The sequence below is a fragment of the Sus scrofa genome, chromosome 14 (assembly GCF_000003025.6).
Source record: "Sus scrofa isolate TJ Tabasco breed Duroc chromosome 14, Sscrofa11.1, whole genome shotgun sequence".
Lineage (NCBI taxonomy): Eukaryota > Metazoa > Chordata > Mammalia > Artiodactyla > Suidae > Sus > Sus scrofa.
In genome coordinates, this window is record NC_010456.5 from 38373180 (window position 1) to 38399464 (window position 26285).

Sequence of the window (26285 nt, forward strand, 5' to 3'; positions counted from 1 at the left end):
TTTTCCCCTTCGAGTTTCTTCCTGGAGATGGAGTGAAGGGCTTTCACACTTGTCTGGGCCGACTCCAAGTGTGTGATCACTCTCTCTGGGTGTCAGCGAGGCTGGGAGATTTGTGATACCGCCTGGTTCCTAATTACCTCCCTCTCTGCACTCTCTCCCCTCCCAACTCTCCTCAGACCTGCTGCCACCACCTCCATCATCTCCACCTGCCAGTCTGCCTGACTCCCTCTGCATAGAAGAAACACGACTGGAAGCCGAGAGAGGAGGCTTCACGGGGCCCCACTGCAAGAGGCCATGTACCTATGCACCCACGTGTGCACATTCAAGGTATATGACGGCATAGAGTTTAGACCCTCACACGCCTGCATAAAGACCCACTCACCAAATAGGATATATGCCAGGAATACAAATAGGCTTTCCAACAAAGTAGCAACGGAGTTCACTGCATTATCATCGTAAAGGAGAATGACAGGGTTATCTCAATAAAGGCTGAAAAGACATATGGAAAATGTCCTAGCCCAGGTTCCAGAAAATAGAAACCCATCGGAAGGTGCAAACTCAGGACAGAGAGTGAGGGAAAGGGAAATTGAGACAGGGGAGGATGGGAACAGGGCCCCATTATATATTGCTATGCTGCTTACTGGGAAAGCACAGCAAGTTGATGGGCCAATGTAGCTGCTCAGCCCCACAGGAACTTCACATGGGCAAGCCTCTCAGCCATCCATTAGAGGAAGAACAAGGGGGTTATCAGCCAAGCTTCCTCCTCAGCTTCTGTTTCCCCTTGGTCAAATCTTTCTTCCCAGGTTCACTCCCTGCATTTCTGGGTTATATTATGCTAGTCCACTGGTGGCTGCTTGGGAAGCCATACCCTCTAGGGTGGTATTTCTCCCAAGACCAGAAGTGGCAAAAGAAGCCAGAGACTTTGGGCTTATAGCTGATCAGCCTTGGGTAGCAGAACTGTGTGAGCCTTCATGGGGTCAGTAGCCTGTTGGGGTGGCTGGGACCAAGCAAACAGTTGATGTCTGGGAAGCAGGTGAGACCCCCCGCCACAAAAATCTGAAGAGGTTCATTAACATGTCAGATCCAACTGACTTCAACTTTCATTCCTGATATGAAAGAAACTCATCAAGCAACATGCGCATTGATGAAATATTTTTTAAAAACTCCCTTTTAAATTCAGGACTGAGGGAGATTATATGAGAAAAAGAATGTATATATATATATGTGTGTGTATGACTGTGTCACTTTGCTGTACAGCAGGAATTGGCACAACTTTGTAAATCAATTATACTTCAATAAAAAATTTAAATAAAAAATAAATGAATAAATTTAGAACTGAGGTAAAGTTACTCGGGATCACCACTGCTATTCAATCTTATATGTCAGGTATTAACCAAGGCAATAAGACAAGAAAAATAAGGTGTAAAATTTGGAAAGAAAGAGAAATATTTTCAGTATGTATACATGTGATATGATTATTTACCTTAAAAATGCAAAAGAAGGAGTTCCCGTCGTGGCGCAGTGGTTAACGAATCCGACTAGGAACCATGAGGTTGCGGGTTCGGTCCCTGCCCTTGCTCAGTGGGTTAAGGATCTGGCGTTGCTGTGAGCTGTGGTGTAGGTTGCAGACGCGGCTCGGATCCCGTGTTGCTGTGGCTCTGGCGTAGGCCGGTGGCTGCAGCTCTGATTTGACCCCTAGCCTGGGAACCTCCATATGCTGCGGGAGCGGCCCAAGAAATAGCAACAACAATAACAACAACAAAAGACAAAAAAAAAAAAAAAAAAAAAAAAAAAAAAGACAAAAGACAAAAAAAAATGCAAAAGAAGCAACTGACAAACTATTTAAATTTGTTACACATATTACATGCAAATAATTATTGCTTCCTTCCCTCTCTCCTTTTACATCATACATTCCAACAAAACTCACTTCTTCTCTTCCTTGTAGGTGCTTTGCAATTTCCCACCTCTTGACCTTTATCCCACCTTGTCTCCTTCCTTGGAGTATCTGCAAATACGAATCCTACCTATTGCTCAATGCCCAATACAAATACCACTGTATTTTTATAAAACCACACCTCCACTTGTTTGTTCCCCCACCCACAAATAGGCCCTCCATCCTCAAATCTCATATGATGTGTATCATTCATTCATTTACCATAGTTCCCTGAAGTTACCTACCCCTGCTACATTTTATTCTACCTAATTTTGACCATATTCTATCGGTTGAGCTAAAATGTGAACACCTTGAGGCCAGAGATTGTGGGGGAAAGAATTTGGTTTAGTTAGCAAAAAGCACTTCAGAGCTTGACAGACCCATTGTCCAATCCCAGCACGATGTATAAGCTACGTGCTCCTAGGCAAATTCTTGACTTCTCTGAGTTCTTTCCTCACATAAAAATTGAGAACATACTAGGGTTGTTTTGAAGTTTACACTAAACAGGTTGGCCTTATATGTACATTTATACATATGTTTAGCAAACTGCCCAACACATGACATAGTATGTTATTATTATTACTGTTATTACTCGTCTGTTATCCTTAACATCTAGGACAGTGCCCAACATACAATAGGAGTTCAAAAGATGCTTGATGAATGATTTCCATTTACAAGTATTCACAAGCATTTCTTGAGAGCTTCTGTGTACAGAGCAAGGTTCAAGATGCTAAAGATGCAAGGATGAAGAAGATCAGAACCCTGGTCGCCAAGATCTCAAGGGTGTCAGAAGAATATAAAGGAATACAAGGAACACAAAGGCAGAGAAAGGCAAACCCAAGCCACTGAAGTCACCCCCACATTCCCAGTCCCATTAGCAGTTGTGCTTGTGGAAAAGTCAGCCTAAAGCGTGGGATCTTAGGGCATTGGGTCCTTAGAGAGGAGAGAGCAGGAACTTGGGCTCTGGAGTCAGATAAACCTGAATTCAAATCCTGGCTCCTGCATCTATCATTTGGGTGAATTTGGGAAAATTATCTCTTTCTTCTCTCTAAATCCTGATTCCTCTTCTCTAGAATAAAGATGATAACGGTATGGTACCCACCTTATAGAGGTGCTACAGGGGTAAATTGAAATCAGCAAATGAAAAGAACTTAGCACTGCACTTGACATCTACTAACTGCTCATTTAATGCTAATACCAGCCCCCCTCTCCTTCTATAGGTGAGGAGGGGTGTGTGTCGAGTCACACCAAGCTATAGCCAGGTCAAATCTCCTGGCTCCAAAGCCATCTTCATCTTGGAATTTCCCAGCTGCTGACCAGCTCTGGCAGCCTGAGAGCCTATGGGAGATTCAGGAAGGTGAGTCAAGTGGTCTTTCCAAGCCATCTCCAGCTAATACTGAGCCAGAGTAAGCCTGAACCTAGATTAGACCAAGGCAGCCCCTCATCATTTCTAGCAAAGTTGGTTTCCTACTTGGCAGGAAGCACTGCTCCACTCTGGGCACCTATGAGTCTCCTTCCTTCCGGGCAAAGCATCAGATACCTTGGGTCACCTAATTTGGCTGGCATCACCCATCTAGACCTCACTAGTCCCAGGCCCCACAAAAACAAGACATCGGACCACAGTGGGTTTCCCTTCTCTTACCCCAAAACATCTCATGAAAATGGGATCTTCCTAATGAGAAAAATCTCTCTGTACAGACATGGGCAGAAAAATAAGCAAAGATAAATTAAGTGATATGATGGAAAACTCCACAGCCACTGCTTAGGCCAACCTACTTTTTAAAAATAAACACCTGAAAAAAGAAAAGGATTTGAAAAGGGAAGGGAGAGGGGTTCTTGGGGTCTTTGCTACCATGTGAGCTCAAGAGAGCTGGCAGGCAGTGTTCCAGAGCAATTTGTTCCGGAGTCAGAGAGAGCATCTTCTCCGGGCTGGGGAAATTCCAGCCTTTGGTCCAGGACTGAGTCATCCTGAAGCAGGAAGGAAAACTGAGTGATGCTAAAGAAATCATTGCATCATCTCTTTACTTAAAAATGCATGTCTGTTCCTGAATTCCTAATGTGACACTGTGTCTAGAAGCCTACACAAGAACAGCTGCTACCTTTTCTCTCCAGGAAGTGGAGCCAGGTGGCCAGGGATAGTAAGGACAGAGGTAGAGGTTTCACTTTATACCTTTTTGGGTACCTTTTGAATTAAAAACCATGTGAAGGTACCACCTACTCAAAAGATAAATAAAATTTAAATGTGAAAATTAGTAACTTTTAAATAGCACTGTTAAATCAGTGTCCAATGTGTTAAATGTATATACAGATGCATGGACAAACAGTCGTTGGGAAACAATCAGTTAATTTTAAGATGCTCATTAAGAAACATTTGGAAAATCTAGAAAAGGGGTGGAAAATATATATGTTTTCCCCAGAGTCCTGCCACTCAAAGAGAGCCACTATTAATATCATAGCTTATTTCTTTCCGGTCTGTTTTCTATGCATGGGCATTTTGTTTTGTTTTGTCCTCATGTTGTGGTTTGAATCATTCAAGTTTTGGAAATAGCTTTTTAAAGATTTAAACAAGGATCAATGCTTATAATATAACATCACGACCTAACTTTGAGCATCAAAAGCTAGCATTGGGTCTGGTCTTAGTACTGGTATTGGGAAGCCCTGAAAGATCTCAGAAGAAAATTCTGCCCTCCATCTCCCCATCCCCACTGCAACCTGGGGCAGGTGGCTGGAAAGGAGGGTCAGGTAAAGTGGGGTGTTTGTGTGGCTTCTGGGCAATTAAGTGAGCTCTGAGCATGTCCTGTAATCATTTCCAATCTCAGTTCTCCAAACACCTCCCTCCCCATCACGGAGGCTCCCTGATGGATGCTGCTTGGAGGGGAGATTATTTGCTTTGGGGCCAGTGGAGATGGAAGTGGGGGAGGGCACGTGGAGAAGGCAGAGCCAGGCAGCTCTCAGCTTGCCTGAGCAAGAGTGATGGGGGTGTGGGACTGGCGGAGAAAGCGGGAAAAGAGGAAATGATGGATGGGAAGGAAGACAGCCCACGACAGTTTTCCTGTCAAGAAAGTGTGAGTGTGGTGGGCCAGGGGTGTGCGTTTGCCCCTCCCTCCTCCGCCCCGGGGGAGGGTGCATTTCTTGGGAATAAATCCACACAGGAGCAGGAAAGAGCCAGAGCAATGACCCCTCAAATGATTCCTGGAGACTGCGTGCTCTGCCCTTACAATGGTCAAGGGAGGAGGAGCTTAATGATGCCCTAAAAAAGATCCTCAGGGGAGATGGCCAAGGTGGGGACCCCTGAGCTGTGGGTACGACGTGTGCAGTGGGGTTTGGGTGTGCAGGTGTGTAAGAAGCGGCATGCTAGGGGGCGGGGCTGGAGGAGGACAGCCCCCACATTGGGGTGAGACACCTTTGTCTTATGGGGGAGGGGAGACAGAGAGAGAGGAAGAGAAGCCTGAGAGGTATTGAGTTAAGAGACAGAGAGACACTGGGGAGGGAGCTTGGTAGACAGCAGAGGTGGGGAGACAGACACAGAGAGAGGAGACTGGGAGGTGGAGAGAGCTGGGGTGGGAGGATGCAGCGGCGGGGGTGGGGGGGGGCGGGGGATGCAAGTGTGAGAACCCAGGAGGAAAGTGATAGCAATTCAAAAAGACAGAGTGGATGTGTTCCCGTCCCTGGAAAAGCTGTAAAGAACTCAACTAGTATCCATGAGGATATGGGTTTGATCCCTGGCCTCAGTGGGTTAAGGATCTGACATTGCCGTGAGCTGTGGTGTAGTCGCAGACGCGGCTCAGATATGGTGTTGCTGTTGCTGTGGTGTAGGCTGGCAGCTGTAGCTCTGATTCGACCCCTAGCCAGGGAAACTCCATATGCCGCGGAAGCGGCCCTAAAAAGCTGAAAGACAAAAAAACACACCCAATAGACAGAGTGGCACTCAAAAGAGAAAGGGGCACAGATGTGGCAGAAACAGAGGGAGAATGGTGACAGCGGTGACAGGAGTACAGAGGACTGACAGGTGTCCAGAACAGGCCAGGACCAGTGACGTGGCCCACCTGAGACCCCCACTCCCACCTCTTGCCTCCTGGTACCTTGGAGATGTTTCAACATGCCCACCCTAACCTTCTCTGGCTCCCTATTGCCTCCCAAAGGGAGCCCAGGGTCCTCCTCTGGCATTAAGGGTCCGCTAAGATCTGCTCTCCCCACCCACTCCTGCCTCCCCACCCCCCAAGCCCCCTCCCACCTGTGCCTTGGCCCGGGCTCCCATTTGGGGCCACCTCGTCTCATGTGTCCAAATAATTATAGGTAGTGCCCAGACCCACACATTTTAATGCCTGTGAGTCACACAGGACGACAAATTCCTACCAAAAAACATATTAACAAGCCCATTAAGGGGCACTGGATTTCCACTCCTCCCTGTATTATACACAGATTTTTTTTTCCCTAAACCTTTTTGACTAAGTACAAAGGGTGAGTTGATTTCAAGAACAATGTTAAGTCAATGTGGCCACAGGCAGCTGGGGTACGGACTCCAAAGGGGGTACTTGGCTGAAGTTTGGGAGTCAAAGCTTCATTGGAAACTGACTTCTGGAGTTCCCATTGTGGCTCAGAGGGTTAAGAACCTGACTAGTGTCCATGAGGATGTGGGCTCGATCCCTGGCCTCACTCAGTGGGTTAAGAATCTGGTGTTGCTGGGGCTATGGTGCAGGTCACAGATGCAGCTCAGATCTGGAGTGGTTGTGGCATAGGCCGGCAGCTGCACCTCTGATTCCCCTAGCCCAGGGACTTTCATATGCTGTAGCACTAAGAAGAAAAAAAAAAAAGAAACTGACTTCCAGGGCCCACCTCCTCTGGGAAGCCCTCCAGGATTCCCCCACTCTCTTATTTTCCTTTGACTACTCCCAGGGTTCAGAGGAAGGGGGGAGCTTCAGAAAGGAGGTGTATTGGAGCTGGACCTTGAGGGTGAATCCAGGCAGCCCAGGAAGAAAGGGAGGAAGAAGTTCCCAACAGAGGGAACAAAACAGGCCAAGGGAACAGCATGAGCCAAGACAGAGGTAGGAAGGGCAGGACTCGCCCCTTGGTCTCCCAGCCGCCAGCCAGTCCCAACTTCCAGTGCCCCCTTTCATCCTAAGCCCACCTTCTGTCTCTCTTTCCTTTGTTCTAGACTTTGCCCTTCCTCCCTTCCCAGCTCGGGGAGAGCCGTGGCTTTGTGCAACCAGGAACAGGCTGCAACTGTGAAGCTGTGACTTTGCCCTTCCTCCCTTCCCAGCTCGGGGAGAGCCGTGGCTTTGTGCAACCAGGAACAGGCTGCAACTGTGAACTGTGACAGGCCACACTGTCATTCCAGTCCCAGCCTTAGAATAGGAAATGTCACACACATTTTGGTGTGCCCCCACAAACCCCCTCTTCCCCTTGCTCCTCCAGCCAGGAACATAGGAAGGACTGGTACAAGGCATTCAATTCACGCCCTGGTCCTGTGGGTGGGGGAAACTGAGGCCAGAGAGGGAGGATGCCCAGCCCAGGTTAAGGGCGGGACAATCCCAGAACCACAGAGCTGCTGAGTCCCTGGCCTCTTGCTCCTCCACTCCTGGGCCATCTGCCCACCTCCGTCTCTCCTTCCTCCTGCCCAAACCTCTGCCCTCTCCCCCTTGTTTCCTTTCTCCTCCGACTCCATTTCAAGATTCCTTCCTCCTCCTCCCATCTCCCCGCCCTACTTAGTCTCCACCTCTGTGTGTGTCTGTCTTGGTGATTCTAAATGTCTCTCTCTCTCCCTGGACCCCTCTGCATCCCTCTCCCTCTCCCTGTGCCGTCCTTTTGGGCTCTCTGCGCGGTCCTTGGGTCTCCTCTCTTTCCTTCCGTGCATATGTGTTTCTCACTCCGTCTTCCTAATGTGCTTCTACTTTCTCTCTGTCTGTCTGTCTCTCCCTCCTCTCCCCTACTCCCCACCCCCTCTCCTGCCCACACTCCTCATCCAGTTCCAGCTCTTTCTCCCACTCTCTCCTGCTGGCTATTCTGTGAGACACACCTCACCCACTCGGATCCCCTCCCCACACTCACACACACACACACACACACTCACAGGCACACTGGCCCACCCCACTCTGATCATCCATTAGCCCCATCTTCCCATGAAGAGCCTCCTGGCTCCCCGCACCCCTGCCTCCCACAGGAAAGAGCGGGCACCAGGGCCAGAATCTGCACCCCCCAGCTGGCCTGGATTGGGAATAGGCACCTTCCGGAAGCTGGGAGGGGACCAGGACAAAACCAGGGCTGGGGAGGAGCAGAAGGCAGCAGAGAGAAAAGTGAGGCACTCCTCCATCCTGGACCCCGAGCACCGAGCATGTGGCCAGATATTATTTTAATAAACTCGGCACATCTTGCCCTCACGCCAGCTGCTGCACACCCTCTCTTATCCTGTGGATCTCATTTATTCCTCATTAGCAAAATCACCTGTTTGTCAAATAGGGACAGCTCGGTGAGACATTAAATTGTGTTGAAGCTGAGGGGGGGCTCGGGGACCACTGTGGGCAGCAGGAAAAGTAGCAGAAGAAGGGGGAGGGAGGTGGAGGTGACTTAAGCTCCAACTTTGCCCCAGCCACAGGGGCAAGTCCCCTGGTGCTGGCAGCACCACCCCAATTCCAAGAGCTGACCAAGATCCCTAGCCAGTATCCACAGTGGGCTGGGTGTGGGGGATGGGGTGGGGCTGGAGACACAGGGATGGGGGAGCATCACATTTTCCAATGACATCAGCTGGAGAAGATGCCAACCAGAGTTGCCAGAGCATGAGGTGGCGAGGAGGCAGGAATTGGGCAGCCCACTTCTACCCTTTGGAGAGCTGGCCTGGGAGAGAGCCCTGCACCTGTGGATTTTCATACAACAATGCAACTGCATTTCTCCAGCAAGGTATCTCATCGAAGTTAAGCACACACAATCTAGAATCAGACAGAGGGGGGTTCAAATCCACCTTTGGCTCCTCGCCGGCTGTGTAAGCTCGGGAAGGTCACTTCACCTCTCTGAGCCTCTCTCTTGCACCCACAGGATGGGGCTAAGGTCAGCACCTACCTCATAAGGTTGTCTAGGCAATTATTCAGTGAGTCAGCATGCAGACAACATTTCGTCCAATGTCCGGGTCAGAGGAAAGATTAGACTCATCCTTTAAGCACATCAGCCTGCAGCCAGGTCAGGAAGATAGCTCTACTATCATCACAGCTTCTGATTCTGTTACTGCCCTTTGCTTCCTCCTTGAAAACCCCTCTCCCTGGCTTTCAAGACCTCCTACAGTCACCCAGTCACCCAGGTGATCCCTCCTAAAGCCTCAGCTCCTTGAAGTCAGGGTCCGTAGCTTCTTGGCTCACCTCTAGCACATAGTATATGGTCAGGAACTGTTTGCTGGGTGAGTAATGGACCAGTTCTTTGGAATTTCTTGGAGGCCATTTTCCTCCTCTCACCCAGAGCTGTCCAGTAGAAATATAATGCAAGCCACAAATAGAATTTTAAATTTTCTAATAGCCTCATTTTTAAAGCAAAAAGAACAAGTGATATTAAATGTATTCCTCTATTTTTTTCAACCTTGTGTATCCAAAATACTATTTCAACATATAATAAATTGTCACTGATAAAACCCTTTACATTCTCTTTTCCATTCTAAGTCTTTGAAACTCAGTGTGTGTTTTACAATTATAGCACATATCCATTCAGACCAGCCACATTTCAAGGGCTCAATAGCCACCCGTGACTATCGGCCACCATACTGAAGGGCTTAGTTCTAGATCTTGGCTAGTCATGGCCAGCTGCACCCCTTGAGAGTTTCTTAGAAGTGCAAAGTCTCCCAGTTTACCCACATCTCCCAAATCAGAATCTGGACTTTCAGATTTTTGGGATACATGTAGATTCCTGCACAGTTGTGGCAAGAGGACAGAAAGATCCCAGTACCCTCTATCCAGGTTCTCACAATGGTAACGTCTTTCACAACAGGGGGACAAATCACTGCCAGAAATTGACCCACACACTTAGTTCACATTTCGCCCATGTGACTTTTTTTAGTTTTTGCTCGTTCACCTATATATTTACTTCTATGCAATTTTGTCACCACCACAGTCAAGACACAGTCCATTCACCACAAGAATCCTTGGTGCTACCATGCTAGAGCAACTGTCACCTCCCACCTCCAGTGTCCCTGACTCCTACACCATCGGCTTTCCAGCCAGATCCCCAGGCGATTAGAAGATCAAACACAAAGAAAGTTATCATCTCTCAGATTTTCTTTCAATCCCTTGACTCACTTGAGGGAGAAAGTCTTAGTTTGGAACCAGTATTTCTTTAACACCCTCTCTAAGCCTTGCTGATCCCTGTGGGACCTCGTGCAAGTTACTCGGCCTCTAGGTATCTGGTGTTTCTCATTTGTGCAATAGGAACCACAAGACTATCCATCCTGGAGCTCCCATGTGGCTCAGCAGGTTAAGAACCTGACCAGTATCCATGAGGATTTGGGTTCAATCCCTGGCCTCGCTCAGTGGGTTAAGGATCCGGCATTGCCGTGAGCTGTGGGGTGGGTCGCAGACATGGCTCAGATCCTGCGTTGCTGTGGCTGTGGTGTAGGCCAGCAGCTACAGCTCTGATTCAACCCCTAGCCCGGGAACTTCCATATGCTGCGGGTGCAGCAAAGGAAAAAGAAAGAAAGAAAGAAAGAAAGAAAGAAAGAAAGAAAGAAAGAAAGAAAGATCCATCTGCAGTGTTGCCAAGAGGATTAAATGTGGGCACATGGCAAAATGCATCTTAGGGGACTAGGTCAACTCAAAACCCTAGGAAACTGCACACCCCCAGGCTTCCAAGCTGCAGATGTTCATTGCAGCATTGTGTACAATTGAGATGTCTGGAAACAATCTCCATTCAACCAGAGAGCACATCCATGCCACGGACTATCTTGCAGTATATTTAACAATTCATATTCTAGGGACCTATCAACAGTCCAAGATGGATATTCATGTCATTTTATGAGTTTTGAAAATTAAAGAGAAACATGCAGTTAATGCAAAAATTCAAAGAGCTCAGACATGTATAGTATACACTTAAATTCCCCTACTCCCACTCCCATCACTCCAATCTCAGAGGAAATCACTGACCACAGTTTGTATCTTTCTGAACAGTTGTTATGCAGATACAAAAACATCCACATGTATGAGTGTGTGTGTGTGGTGTTTACGCAAAGGGTGTCATGCTATATATACAGATCAGAAACTTGCTTTTCTCACTCCACCATGTATGTGCTAGGTTGCTAAATGAGAAAAGCAAGTTACATAACGGCATCATCAGTTTGATCCCAACTTTGTAAATATATGCATAGAGGAAGATCTGGAACTCCATATCCAAAAAACAAATAAGTAACAAATCCTGGTAACTGGCTGGGGGGGATGGGGAAGGGTGGGGAGAAATATTGAAGACTGACTTATTTTTTAAGGGTCGAACCTATAGCATATGGGAAGTTCTCCGGCTAGGGGTTGAATCAGAGCTGCAACTGCCGGGCTACACCGCAGCCACAACAACGTGGGAATGGAGCTGTATCTGCAACCGCGCTGAAGTTCAAGACAAAGCCGGAACCTTAACCCACTGAGTGATGCTAGGGATAGAACCCGTATCCTCATGGACACTCTGTTGGGTTCTTAATCCACTAAGCTACAACAGAAACTCTTTGAAGACATTTAATACCCAGTCATATAAGGTACATAGTGGTCATCTTCCTGAGCCTCAGTTTCCACCTCTGTGAAATGGGGTAGAATCGGTGGTTCTCAAACAGGGGTAATTTTCCTTCCCCCCCAATCCAGGGGACTTTTGGCAATCTCAGAAGATGTTTTGATTGTCACACCCAGGAGGTGGTGCCACTGACCGCTAGTGAGCAGCAGCCAGGGATATGGCTAAACATCCTACAGTGCACAAGGCAGCCCCTCACAACAAAGAATTATTTGTACAGAAATGTCAGTCATGCCAAGGATGAAAAATCTTCCATGTAATAATCCCTGGACACCTCCCAGCGCTACTGGGAGACCCTAGGAGGCGCCCATAACAGGAAGCCGTTGTTATCAGTGTCGCTGTTGTTATCATCATTGTGGTGGCAGTTGTCACCTCAAAGATGCAGTCAGTTGTCCGAGCCTCAGCTCACAGAAGCCACTGAGCTGATTCTCCGTCCAGGTGAGCACACGACTGTCACAACATTTGCTCGGGGGACCAAGCCACCAGATGACCCCCTCCTTTCCCTGCCCAAGGCCAGAGGCAGCAGGGCACAAGGTGGGCAAGCGGGCGGGTGGGCTGGCCGGGCATCTGCAGGCCTGGCGTGGAGCCCCAGCCGGCGGCTGACCAGCTGGCCGAGCCCCGGAGTGGGGACCCAGCTGCCCAGCCTGGGCCCCGGCCCTCTCTCCCTTCTCCGGCTGCTCCCAGAGAGCAGGAATTAACACGAAGGCGTCCTTTGCACCTCCGGAGCTCATTAGTTCCCGGGTCTCATTCTCCGCCGAAAGCTGGAGGTCTGCTTCTGGCATCACGCTCTACTGCTGGGCCCGTGATTGTGGCCGGCCGGCCTCCCCGCGATCCCACCCGGGGGCCACTCCTTCCCATCTGCCTCCTGCTCTGCATCCTTCCCCTTTGTCTTCTCCCCTCCGCCACCCGCCCCTCTTGACTCCGTGGCCTCCTTGGTACCACCTCATCTTTCTGCTCTCCTGTCTCTCCCCGCAGCACAGCGGCACCAAGCCTCCAGCTCCTCCTCGCGGTTCCTGAATCAGACCCTGAGCCCCTCCTCTCCCTCTGCAGTCCCGGGATTCTGAGACCCCGGGCCCGAAAAATGGGCCTTGATCGTGATTATGCCACAGATATGAACACTGAGACCCAGTGAAGGTGAGACTCGCCCAAGGTCAAAGAGAGAGTGCGGGAATCGTCCACACATCATTCCCTAAGTATTTCTAAAGTCATCTCTGCAGACACAGGTCACTGTGCTGGGCCCTGAGAACACAGCCGGGACCAAGACAGTCGCTGCAGGGGAGGGTGGGGAGAAGGCTTTGAGCAGGAGGCCCTGCTGTGGGCAGAGATCTACCTGTGGGAAAGCGCAAGGCTGGCTTCTCAGCTTCTGGGGATTTCAAGCTTTTGCCCTCCTTCTCAACCAAGGTCCCTGGCCTTATGGAGCTTTCTATCTAGATCAGGCCTTGGCCAACTTTCATCAAAGGGCCAGATAGTACATATTTTCAACATTGCAGGCTCTACAGTCTCTGTTGCAAATCCTCGCCCCTGCCATCGCAAGGGGAAAGATGCACATAAACGGGACGTCACTGTTTTCCAATAAAACTTTATTTATAAAGACAAGCTGTGGGCTGAATTCAGCCCGGGGACATTAATCTGCCTGGTTTAGGGGGTTCCTAACTCTTGGATTTCTCCTGGCCATCCTCCCCGCTGATTTCCTTTTGCTTAACTACATGGGGTTGTACTTAGACAAAGGGAATTTCTACCTTCATATTCCCTACCCAAGGGATAGCTCAGAGCAAAGATTGGCCAGAAGGCTCAGGCCCCAGAGAACAGTGGATAGACACTAAAAAAGCTGGGCATGCTTGGTCCTGGTGGCCAGCCTGGGCGCCCCCAGCCCAAGTCTGCAAGAGAGTCCTGGCTGTGTGTCCACATTCAGATTGTTGCCTGCAGAGGGGGTCTCCTGGCTCTAGGCTGGACCTTTCCAGCCTTGCCATGCAATATTCTGCAGTCTTGGGGTCCAGGAAGATGACCTTAGGCTGGGAATTGAGCAGGAGGCTTCTCTTCCTGGATGGACTCTTGGAGTTGATGCCTCATGTTCCCCCATCATTAACACTGGTTAGCAAGCAGTAGAGCCCGACCCAGACCCCAAGCCCCTCCTGCCTTTCCTTTGGAGAGAATAGCAATGTGAGCCAGCAGATAGCCAGGACAGCGGCTGTACTTTCCTTGTGGGCCGTGAGCTTCTTTAGCTGGATGGAAATGTGAGAATAATATTAGCAACAACAGCAACAAAGACCGTTTACCATTTCCAGCCTAGCCTGGTGCCGGAGCCCCCAACCTGGGTATGCACCTGGGTCATCTGGAGTGGGGCTGGTTGCTGAAACAGAGTGCTGGATCTCATCCTCGGAGTTTAGGATTCTGTAGGTCTGGAGTGGGACTTGAGAATTGGCATTTCTAAAGGTTTCCAGGTGATGCAGATGCTGCCAGTCCAGGAAACACACTGAGAACTACAAGCTGAGTGGATAAAGGCACAAGGTCTAGATTCAAAGAGACCTGCATTTAACTCCTGACAGCACCATTGGGTGCTGTGTGATCTCGGCCAAGTGACCTAACCTCTCTGAACTTGCGTTTTATTATGGGTGAAATGGATGTGGGCGGAACCTACTCTGAAGGGTTCACTGGAAGATCCAAAAAGATCATGAACATAAAAACACCCAGCACAAGGCAAGTGCTCAGAACACGAAATCTGTAATCCTTACATCCAAGCACTATGCTAGGGCACTGCACATGCAGAAGCTCATTGTTATTTTCATTACTGGTAGCAGTTGGCCCGTTATCTTCTACTCCCAAGGCTGCCCTGTACTGTCTGGCTCCCTCTCACCTTGCTGGCTGCTTCTCCCCATTTCTGAGAGGAGCAAACTGAGGCGGTGCCTTGCCCAAGGCCAGAGGCTCCGCCAGGACTCACTCAACCTTTCTCACTGTCTCTCTCACCCCTGTCCCCTCCGGGGACCCGGGCTGGGCTCCTCTGGTGTGAAGTCTTCCCAAACAAGGAGAGAATAAAGAGCTTTCTGTCCACACCAGAAGAAAAACAAACCCCCACCGCCCTCCATTTCTCGCTAAGGAAATGATGGATTTCTGTTATTGTTGTTGTTGAAATCACTACCAGGGGAAATAGATCAAGGGACATTTTGCCGGTGAGAGAGCTCGCTGTGTCACCGAGGAGAAGAATACCCATCTCCACCACACTTATTGCCTTTCCTTTGGCACGCTGCTCTCCTCTCCACGAACTTCAGGGTGGGGGTGGGCCTGGACTTGGAGGGGCCAGCGGCTGGTATCCCAGGCTGGAGATGGGCTGGGCGTGGGGGGGCCGTCTTGGCCTCATCCATCCCTTTTCCTCTCCAGCACCCCCACTTCTCTCCTTCCTACGTGTATCTCTGGCGGGAGCCGGTCAACCAGTTACATGTATAATCTGATTTTTCCCCTGGTGTAGGTGGTGATGGGGAGGGAAGAGATGGTAGTCACAGAGGTGGAGGACACAAGAAAATACTGTCTACAGGGGACAAGTCCTCTGGAGTACGTGTGTGGTCCATCTGAAAAGCAACCACATACTCTGGGGCCATTTTGGCTTCAATGTTCCCTCTTGCTGTCCCGTAAGTGGCACACAATCAGATGTACGTATAGAGTATCTGGAGCTTACGATCTAGTAGAGGAGATAAAATGGGCATATACGTGTGTGTGTGTGTGTGTGTGTGTGTGTGTGTGTTTGTGTGTGTGTTTCAGTGCCTTTATTCACTGCTTCTCCTCTAGCGTAGATTGATCTGCTTTGTCTATTTTTTGGCAAACCTTCAATATTTTACCAACAGGCTGGGCTGAGATCCTGTGGCTCTGACCTCTGTTAATAGTCTCACCACTTTCTCTCTCCCGTACCCTCATGCCTCAAGCCAAGAAGTGAAAGAACAAGGGTTTGCACTCTGTTTAAATGCCCATCCACCAAAATACCTGCAGGTAATTGTGTGACCTTGGGAAAGTTTTAAAAACTTCTATGAGCCTCAGTGTTTTCATCTGTAAAATTGGATCATCTGGTCTACCCTCTGGGGGCTGAATTAGAGGACTAAATGAGAATAATCATGTATATCACAGACTCAGAAAATAATAATAATTAACATTTGACAAGGGAACAAAGTTGCGAGGAAAAGAGGGCTTGGTGTGCAGCCACCCCTTCTTCCGCCTTCAGTCTCTGTGCCTCTCGCAGAGCTTCCAACAGTGCTATGTTGGGACAGAGTATCCGGAGCTTCACAGCCTCTGTGGGGTCCATATGAGGAAGGTCCAGGGAAGAATTCACCAATTTCAGTGGAAAACAAGTGGTGGTTACTAGCTGTGATGATGCTGTACTTTGGATCTGGATTTGCTGCCCCTTTCTTTACTGTAAGACACTAACTGCTTAAAAAGAATCCATGAGACAGATGGGAAGAGGAGCATTGTAAGAGGTGCAGTCTCTGAAAAAGAATCAAAGTCTTGAACACAACATACTAGACATGTTGTTAAATAAAATTATGGCATAAAAAATGAACATTTATAGAAACACACCAGGCATTGTTCTGGGTGTTTTCATATGGATTAACTCATTTCATCTTTCCAAGAACCCTAAAGAGAAGGTATTACTATCATCTGCATTTTACAGGTGGAAACTGTGGTGCAGAAAAGTAAGCAACTGGCTCAGGTCCTGGAGCTAGAAGGTTGCAGAACTGGGATTCAAACTCAGGCAGCCTGGCCCCAGATCCATAGCTCTCCATCATTCCAATTCTGACTCATTCCTTCCCTCTCTCTTCTGTTTTCCGCTATTGCTCTCCAGCCTCTGTCTGCCTCTGCTAGGTCCTAAAGGTTTGACCTCATGTTCACCAGCATCCAGAAGCTTAACTGAGGTTATTTCATCCCTCGAGTCATTTCTGGTCATTGATATGAGACTGGAATGTTCAGATTCACTCTCAAGGATCATCGTGGCCCCCCTCCCCCATTTATTGGGAATGATGACCTGAAAACATCATGGATCAAGGTTACATGTAGCCTATCCTATCATTCAGAGAATGGGGGGAGGGGGCGTTCCAAGGTGTCTCTCTCATTCAAAACCTTTGCTTTCAGGCGAACATCCCCTGCTCTGATCCTAGTCTACCTCCTTAGGCTCTCAGCAGAGAGCTTTGCTGGCTCAGCAGCCCCCAGGACACCCAGAGTGAACTGGCCTCATCATTAAACCTCAGCAGTTTCTTCTCTGGGCAAACTCATAATCCCCAAGAAATCCCAAGGCCCCACATCCAGCCCAACCTCAGGCCTCCACACTCCCTGCCCTGTACCTCTTTGAGGGTCATATTTGCACAAGTGTTTAGGTGTTTATCAATATCCCAGGAAGAATGCATGGGAACCGCGAGCAACCTTGACCGTGGAGAGCAGCTTGGCAGAAAAGGAGATGTGAGCACCGATCCGAGGGAGAAGGACACGCTTCAGGGGCAGGGATTAGTCCAGCCAGAGCACGGCTATGTGGGTGCTATGGCTAGAGAGGTATTTGGAAATCCTCACAGGTCAGCCCAAGGTGTTGTGGTTTTGGTTTTGGTCATCCCCACAGCATCCACAAGTTCCCCAGGGCCAGGGACTGAACCCCCACCACAGCAGTGACCTGAGCTGATGCAGTGGTTTAAGGGATGGATCCAGGATGTGGGTCTGGGTCTGCCTGACTCTTCATCCCTCCTAGGTGCTTTCATGCCCAGACTGGCTTCTAGAACAATCTCAGAAAGAGCCCCAGGATCCAGCCATGAGACCCTTACACCTCCTTCCTGCAAGCAGCGCATCCAGGCTAGGAAGGCATTCCCGCCACCATTCAATACCTGCTGACCCGGTGATGAGCATGGGCTGCATGCACCCTGAGGGACAGGGAGGTGAGGAGCTGAGGAAGTCACGGGCCTCCCCTTGGGAAGTTCCCCATCTCTTGCGGGGCACGTAAACAGCTCCCCACAACACAAGGAGACAAGGGCCCAGAGAACAACCTCCTGGTCCCCCTCCCCTCGGCCCTGGCCGGCCTGGCCCAACCCCCAGCCTCACAAAGCCCCCCGGGAAGCCCCGCCTGGCCGGCCCCTCCCCCGACGGCGGCGTGTTGTGCCCGGCAAGCCAGGGTACATGATCTCATACCTTTCATCCCTTGCCGAGTTCAGATAAATCTCCCCCCTCCTCCCGCTCTACAGCTGAAAGTCGTCAGGTCTAGCTAGGGTTTCTCCCACTTATGCAGCTCATGAATATTTAACAGCATCTGCCGTGGAGGCGATAAAGCCCTACCAATCCTTGACAAATATGGCCTAATCTTTTCAATTTCGGGGTGCAAATATGCCTTCTGAGTCCTGTTTGTCACCTAGATTAATGGCCCAGGGTCCCATAATCCTTTGGTGCTAATTCAAGTGGTGGCTGGTCGGCGTGTGCCTGCCAGGGGGATGCTGGGATATACACACACGCACATGCACACACATACACACGAAGGAGTGATTAGTCATGTGAGGATTACTTGTAGTGTGTGTGTGTGTATATTCATCTGTATGCGTAGCTTATGTTTTTGTGTATCAACTCTGTTTGCAACTATTTGAGTGTATGTTTCCAGGAGGAGTTGTGTATTCTGTTTGTATAAGTGTGTCTAAGTGTTCATGAGTGGATGCTGGAGATACAGGGTGTGTGCCTATGTATCTATGGGCAGGGGGAAATGGTACATATAAACCAGTTAAGCTTCTGATAGGATCCTTTCCCCCTTGTCTAGGTGGTGATGGGGAGGAAGAGATGGTGGTCGCAGATGAAGAGGACACAGGAAAATACTGTCTACAGGGGACAACTCCTCTGGAATACATTTGTGGTCTGTTGGAGAAGCAACCACACAGGCCTCATATTCTGGGGCCATTTTGGTTTTACATGTTCTCTTGCTGCTCTGTAAGAGTGTGTATAGTGTCTAGAGCTTACTAGTAGAGGAGGTAAAATGGGAACATACAGGAGTGTGTGTGTATTTCAGTGCTTTATTCACTAGTTCTGTTCTAGCATAGACAGAACAGAAACCTACAATAGATTATCTCCTTTGCTCTCTCCCTCTCTTCCTCTCTCCCCCCCCCTCCTTTGTCTGTCTGTCTCTCTTTCTCTTTCTCCAACAACCTTCAACACATCAGCAAAAGGTTGAGCTGAGACCATATGGACACAGCCCTTGTCGATATTCTCATCACCTCCATTTGCTTCTCTTCCAGGTCTGTTCTCAGCCCAGCAGGAGCTGGGGAAGGGAGAGGTGTGAGAGCCCTCCCTGTGGCCCAGTTGAGCCACCAGAAAGACCCAAACCCTTCATCTTTTCCCCCTCTCCTCCCATCACTAGCATCTGCACCGCTCACCTGGGAGAGCAGTGAGGCAGGGAAGCAGCAGCACAGCAGATGGAGAGGGACAGTCTAGTCCAGGTTGGGGCTGGGAAGAAGGGAGTGAGGTGCAAGAGAGCTTGGACCAAAACTGGGGACTAATGCAGGATGTCCATCCTCAGCGTGAGACGGTGCTGTCATGTCAAACAAACCTATGTTCAAACATAAAGATAAAAATGCCTCCATCCCAAGAAAGAAACAGGTGCTTTCCATTCATTCCTTGAACAGATATTTCTCTAGTACCAACTATGTGTGCATCTGTGCACATTGCACGTACGTATCCATGGCACTTGGACTTGGTTTTGTTCTGTGCTGGGAACACTGACCTAGAGAACAGGTCCCTTGCCTTTGAATGGGGAAGAGAGCCCCGTAACCTGAAACTTGAAATATAATGAGCTAAGCTGCAGCAAGAAAAGCAGGGGATAAGGTGGGAGCTCCCAGGCTTTAGCAGCAGCAACAAGGGCAGAGTGATATATTTTGACAAAAGAAGAGAGCTTCATCATGGACAAATTTATCAAGCCCACCAAACCATACCCTAGAAGGATAGGTTCACAGGAAGTCAACAGTGCTGAGGCTGGAGTCAGGGCCACGTTTGAATCCTTGCTCAGACACTTGAAAGTTGCGTGACCTTGGGCAGGTCACTACTCTTTCTGCAGCTCCGTTTCCTCAAATGTAAATGGAGATGATAAGCAGTACTGTTACTCTCCGGGACACGTTGTACGGATTACGCTCCTGGCACACGGTATGTGCTCATGAACATTAGCTATTGTTGTTGTTGTTGTCATCTACAGGACCCATTGTTGATAAATCCCCCTGAATTCACTCTGTCCTCCCTCCATGCTAGAGAAATTCTAGGAGTCAGCGCTGGGTTAAGGAGTTGGATCCCCAAATGACATACCTATGTCCTGGCCAGTAGGGAAAAGAGACCATTTCAAGACCTGTTTCCCATTTGTAAGCAAAACTTGGATCAAGGAGCCGCCAAGCCTTTCCAGTAACCAGCATCCCCACCCTCTGGAGACTTGTCTCCTGGGAATGGTTTCCTTCAATCATGCAGGCATCTCTTCCAACACAAACAGGTCCTTTCCTCCATCGTAATCCAGTTGGCCCCACAGAGGAGGCCCTGATGCTGAGGATACAGGGATTCAGGGGCTCGGACCCAGCCATAACTGCCCTGAGCAATGGTCCTTTTCTGCGAACTGGGGGACATCGCCGTGTTCTGAGGCAAGAGGGCTCCTTGGTAGGACTTGGAAGAACCAGGCTTGGATGTGCGTTTCTCAGCCTTTCAATAGACATAAAAATCTCTTTCCTCCCCAAGCCTATAAGGGAGCTCGTCCATAAACAGGTGAGAACTCTTGCCCTGCCACCTGTGCACTTCTACCAACCAAGGAGATTCTGTTCTCCTTTGTTTCCCATAGTTCATGTGAGGATAGCTACAAGCTCTGCTCTTTTTACAAAATGCTACTAACTTTTAAAACCGTGCACACCTCTCTCTGGGAGATTCTCACTAGCAACCAATCCATCTACACCCTGAATCAACAATCACTATATTTGCTTGTTTTAAGTGGCTAAGTTTGCAGGAATCTGTTACATAGAAATAAATAATACAGTGGTTGAGCATGGACCATGGCACCAGTTCCCTAGGTTCAAAGCCTGGCTCTGCCATTTTCTAGCTGTGTAAACTTGGACAAATCACTTAATCTCTTGGTAACTCTTCCTTCTCTGTAAAGCAGGCGTAATAATAGCATCTACCTCAAAGGGTTGTTATGAGGATTAAATACACTAATGTATGTAGAGCATTTGGCACATAGAAAAACTTCTATAAGAATCAGTATTGGAGTTCCTGTTGTGGCTCAGTGGTAATGAACCTGACTAGTATCCTTGAGGATGTGGGCTCGATCCCTGATCTTGCTCAGTGGGTAAAGGATTGCCATGAGCTGTGGTGTAGGTCACAGACATGGCTGTGCTGTAGGCCGGCAGCTATAGCTCTGATTGGACCCCTATCCTGGGAACCTCCATATGTCATGGGTGCTGCCCTCAAAAGACCAAAGCAAAACAAAACAAAAGAATTCGTTTTATTGATACTTCTGAGTGTCTAAGTCTGAGATACCTCAGGTGACACATGGAAACAGGGAAAGGAACTAAATGACCTGAGGAGGGGCCCATCTAAACCAGCAGCCTTGAGAATATAGGACATATGTATGTATGACTGGGTCACTTTGCTGTACAGGAGAAGTTGACAGAAATTTGTAAATCCACTGTAAAAAAATTTTTTTAAAGAGACTATAGGGCAAAGTCTCCTGTACCACATCTGACACACACTTCAATGACAGGTTTCCAGAGTAGTAACCAGATCATCATTCAACCCTAACAACCATCTTATGAGATGGATACTATGGTAGGTTATGTCCAAAGACGGTCGCCGTCAATTCCTTGCCCCCTGGTACTCCCATGCCACTCCTCCCATCAAGACATAGGACCTGTTTCCCATACTTTGAATCTAGTCTTGCTTTGAGACTTGCTTTGGCTCCTAGAATATGCCCTATGCAAGAAAACGCAAGAGAGCCCAGGAAGTATATTCCACTTCCCAGAACACAGAGCCTGGCAGAGGAAGGCAGAGAATGAATGAGTCAGCAGAGGAGAGCCAGCACCTTGAACACCCTTCCTTGGAGTTCCTGTCGTGGCTCGGTGGTTAACTAATCTGACTAGCATCCATGAGGAGGCAGGTTCGATCCCTGGCCTTGCTCAGAAGGTTAAGGATCTGGCGTTGCCGTGAGCTTTGCTGCAGCTCAGATCCTGCATTGCTGTGACTGTGGTGTAGGCCAGCAGCTACAGCTCCAATTGGACTCCTAGCCTGGGAACCCTCTGTGTGCTGCAGGTGTGGCCCTAAAAAGCACACACACACACAAAAGAAAGAAAACCTTTCCTCGAAAATTTAAGAAAAACAATTCCTCAGAAAACTGAAAGATGGATACACAAATATGTTCATGCAATGGTACCTATAATTCTTCAAATCTACTCCTCATCCCAGACTCTCTACCGCAAAATACTCTCCTAGGACATCTCTGCTCCAGAAAGAGGCTCCATCACTCGTTACAGTGGCCCCTAGGGTTTCTGAGACCTGGAAGGGAAGTGGAGACTTGTTCAATTTTTATTCCAAAGCTTTGCCACTGGGATGTTTTCCTGAGAGTCCTGCATGGAGAAGAAGGCCATCCGTGCCTTCAAGGACTGGGAAACTTTCCCAGGAAAGATCTCCTGACCCCAAGGGCTATACCCCCTTAGGAGAACTGAGCTAGAACTCCACTCCCACATCACACGCATAGTCTAAGCCTCATCCTGGCTTTAGGAGGCGTGCTACTACACCTGCCCTGTGGATGAGGGAATGATGCTCAGAGAGGTTAAGTCACAGCCCAAGGACACACAAGGAGGGCTCAGTCCTGGAGGAGGGCATCTGCTGGGAGCCTCCTGCTCCCGCATCTCACACAAGAACGCCCTTCCCACCAGTCTTGAGCTAGCATTTGCAGGGGGCCGCCTAGCAGAGGCGGGACCAGTTTGATTGAGAAAACAAAAAAATAAAAGAGCTGGTGGCTCTCAGTCTCCTTGCCTCCTGCCTCTCAGCCCCTCCGTCCCACCTGACTTCTCTTACAGAATGGTCCCCTGACACTCTTCGTTCCCCAGAATCTTTCCTGGTCTTCTTTCTCCCGAGTCCCTTCCTCATCCCTCTCCTGGTCCTCTTTTGCCTCCTCTCTTGCCCCTACCTTCCTCACTTCTTTCTCACCTCCCTTCTTCAGCAGCATCTCTCTCCCTGGCCCCCTCTCTTTCTTCTCTCTCCTCTTTTCTCCCCTTCTCTTCTCCCCCATCCTCCTCCTCCCTCTTGGCTCCCATTCCTGCCTCTCCGCCCCCACCCCATCCATCTTCCCCTCTTCCCCCACCACCCCCTCCTGGCCTCCCTTGCTTCCTGACAGGGAGCGGTTGGAGAAAGATGGATGGAAATGACACGCTGGCTCTGGCGTGACTGCCACCCGGTGATGCATTGGGAGCCGTCTCCAGCTTTCTGTGGGAGTCATACAGATGAGACGGTGACCCCTCGCTGCGCAGGGTCAAGGACACCGGAAGGGCAGAGGGTTGGAAGCTGGGGAGGGAAGCTGGGCCAGCATGGGCTGGGGGGCTCTCTCCTCTCTATCTGGGCCACCTCTTCCTGGGCCCAGCAGTGCACAAAAGGCCCAGCCCACCTCCTCTGAGGTCTGTGTCCCTAGAACTGGCCCAACAGTATAGAGGGAAAGCCAGGGGCACGTGCCCTGGGCCCAGCCCGGACAAGTAATCAAACTCTCTGTGCCTCCGTTTCCTTGTTTGTGAAATGGGAACAATAGCATCCACTTCACTGGGGTTGTTGGAAGGATTAAATGAGTTAATCCGGACTTACTGTTGTGGTTCAGCAAAACGAATCCAACTAGGAACCATGAGGTTGCGGGTTCGATCCCTGGCCTCACCCCATGAGTTAAGGATCTGGTGTTGCCGTGAGCTTGGTATAGGCCACAGACATGGCTCGGATCAGGCATTGCTGTGGCCATGATGTAGGCTGGCAGCTACAGCTCTGATTTGACCCCTAGTCTGGGAACATCCATATGCCATAGGTTCAGCCCTAAAAAATGTGAAAAAAAAAAAAAAGAGAGAGAACGAAATAAAGACAGACAGACACAGCCCAATGCCCAGGATAGAGAGATAGTAAGCATAGTAAGCACTCCCCTGGCCTGTGGGCTTGCAAGTGCCAGGTCATGTTCTATGTGCTCTCTGAGGACAGTCCAGGTGATCCCTTAGATGACTCTATGACGTGGGTTCTCCTATTCCCATTACACGAAGACAACTGAGGCCCAGAGTGTTTCATTATATTATGTGCTAATCAGATAACTCCTCTGCAGAGAAGTTGCAAGAGATAAGACATAACAATTCTCATCCCCAGACACCTGCTGACACCAGCTCTGCATGCAAAAGCTGCGCCCCAAGATAGACCTTTCCATGAGTCATGAGTGGACTCTGGCTGTTGAACATCCAGGGTCCAGGCTGCTCTGGTCTCCTAGGCATCCTGTCTTGTGACATAGCCAAGCCCCCTGGCTCCTAGTATAAGGTTGGGAGTAAAGAACTTGATCTACTGCCCGCTGTTACTCCTGCAAACGGCCCTGGGTAGATACAGCTTGAGGAGGAAAAGCCCAGCTATCAGTGTCACCCAATCTCTTGGCCCCAAACTGTCTTCCTGAAAAAGTAGCCTCTCAACATAGATCCAACCACAAAACAAGCATGCATAGGAACTCCGGCTGTGGACAAGACCTGATCTGAACTCTCAGAAAGTAATCAGGGTGTGGAATTATGAGGGAAGGTTTTCCTCTTGCCTTTTGCCTGCTGTCCCTTTTAGCGTGTTGCTAGTGCAATTCAAGACCATTGGGGGTAAAGGGAAGAGCCTTGAATTGACGTCTGACAGCTTGCCTAAGATTAGCCACGGATGTTGTCAGTCACTGAAATCTCTGAGCCTCAGTTTCCTCCTCTGCAAAATGGGATAATAGTATTACCAATCAGGGGTTCATGTGAGAATTTAATTCACCCACTTATTCGTGTGTTCCTTCATTTGACAAGTCTTTATTGAGCATCTACTATGTGCCAGGCACTGTTCTAGGTACTGGAGATATGTCACTGGACAAAATATCCCCATTTATGTGGAGTTTACAAGCTAATGGGAGGAGACAGACAAGAACATACACACACACACACACACACATGCACACTTGCACTGGTGCGCACACACAATGCCAGGTCACGTGGTTCCTTCCTCTGCCCTCTGCTCTGGCCCAGACTGTCCTAAACCACTTAGACTCAGTTAAGTCCCCAAAATTTCCCAGGGAGGAGGGAGCCCTCACCCCTACATGACCCCCTCATTCCAACCGCCCCACACCTGCCACTGCCACTCTCCTCATGATCTCATTCCTCCTTATTAAGCAACTCGTGTATGCAAGGCACAGCACTCATTGAAAAACTCCGTGATTGTAAGATGGCTCCTGCCCTTTGGAAGGCTACAAGCTCATTCCACTGCCCTGGAGTTCCTGCTGTGGCACACTGGGTTAAGAACCCGACTGCAACAGCTCCGGTCACTGCAGACTCGGGTTTGATTCCTGGCCCCGGTATTTCCATATGTTGTGGGTATGGTCATAAAAAAAGAAAATAATTTTTTTAAAGGCATCAACAGTGATGCTCATCCTCTTGAGGTCCCCTCTGATTGGCTCTTATTTGCTACCCTCAATGTTCTAGCCCGCTTGCAGGCTAGTGGACGGTTGTGGCCGATTGGTTCATTGGTCCCATTTCTTCATACTTCCCTATATCTACACTTTGTCATTGGACTTTGCAGCTTTTCTTTCTAAAGAGTCTGGATCCCTGTCCCTTAACCTGGGCTCAGCTGCATGACTTGAGGTGGCTAACAGAATGCAGCAGAAGTAATGGTATGCCAGGTCTACGTATGAGCTTTGAGAGGAGTTGCATGTTTCCTCTTGCTCTCTTGCATGCCGGTCATCACCACAAGGAGGACATGTCCACTGGCCTAAGAAAGAAGTTGAGAGATCCATGGGCATGGCTGTCCTAGCTAAGATGCCCCAGCCAAGCCCAACCTACAGTAGACCCCTTAAGCCAACCAACCCTTAGCAGCATGAGCAAACCCAGCTAAGATGAGCTAAACCCAGCCAACCCACAGGGAAGTGAAATATAATAAGTGATTGTTATGAAGCCATTGCACTTTTGTCATGCAGCATTTACTGACTGATACAGTAGTCCTGGAAAGGGCAGGGGCTTTGGAATGCTCAGATCCTAACTGAAGCCCTGCCACAGATTCATGCTGTGTACTTATGCAAATTACTTAACCTCTCTTGGCCTCATTGTCCTCATCCATAAAATAGGCATAATAATACCCGCCTCGAGGAGTTGTCATGACCACCCCATGGAGGGTAAATCTTCTGGATCTAAGTAGGTGCCACCAGAGGGTAGCTCTTACTATTATTATCATTAGAGTCATCAGTAAGAGCAAGAATGGGATTTGCTCTTCTCTCCAGATGACAGAGAGCTTTGCTTCTCCATGTTCAGTAAATATTCACTGGTCAGTTCAGAAAAGTTGCCCCCATGCAGGGATCTGTGACACAATGGAAAGGCAATTGGATCAAATTAGAAATCTGAGTTTGAATCCCAGC

At 49.1% G+C, this 26285-nt stretch overlaps 1 pseudogene; it reads left to right on the forward strand.

Annotated features, from left to right (window-relative positions):
• LOC100524767 lies at window positions 15913–16102 on the forward strand (annotated as a pseudogene).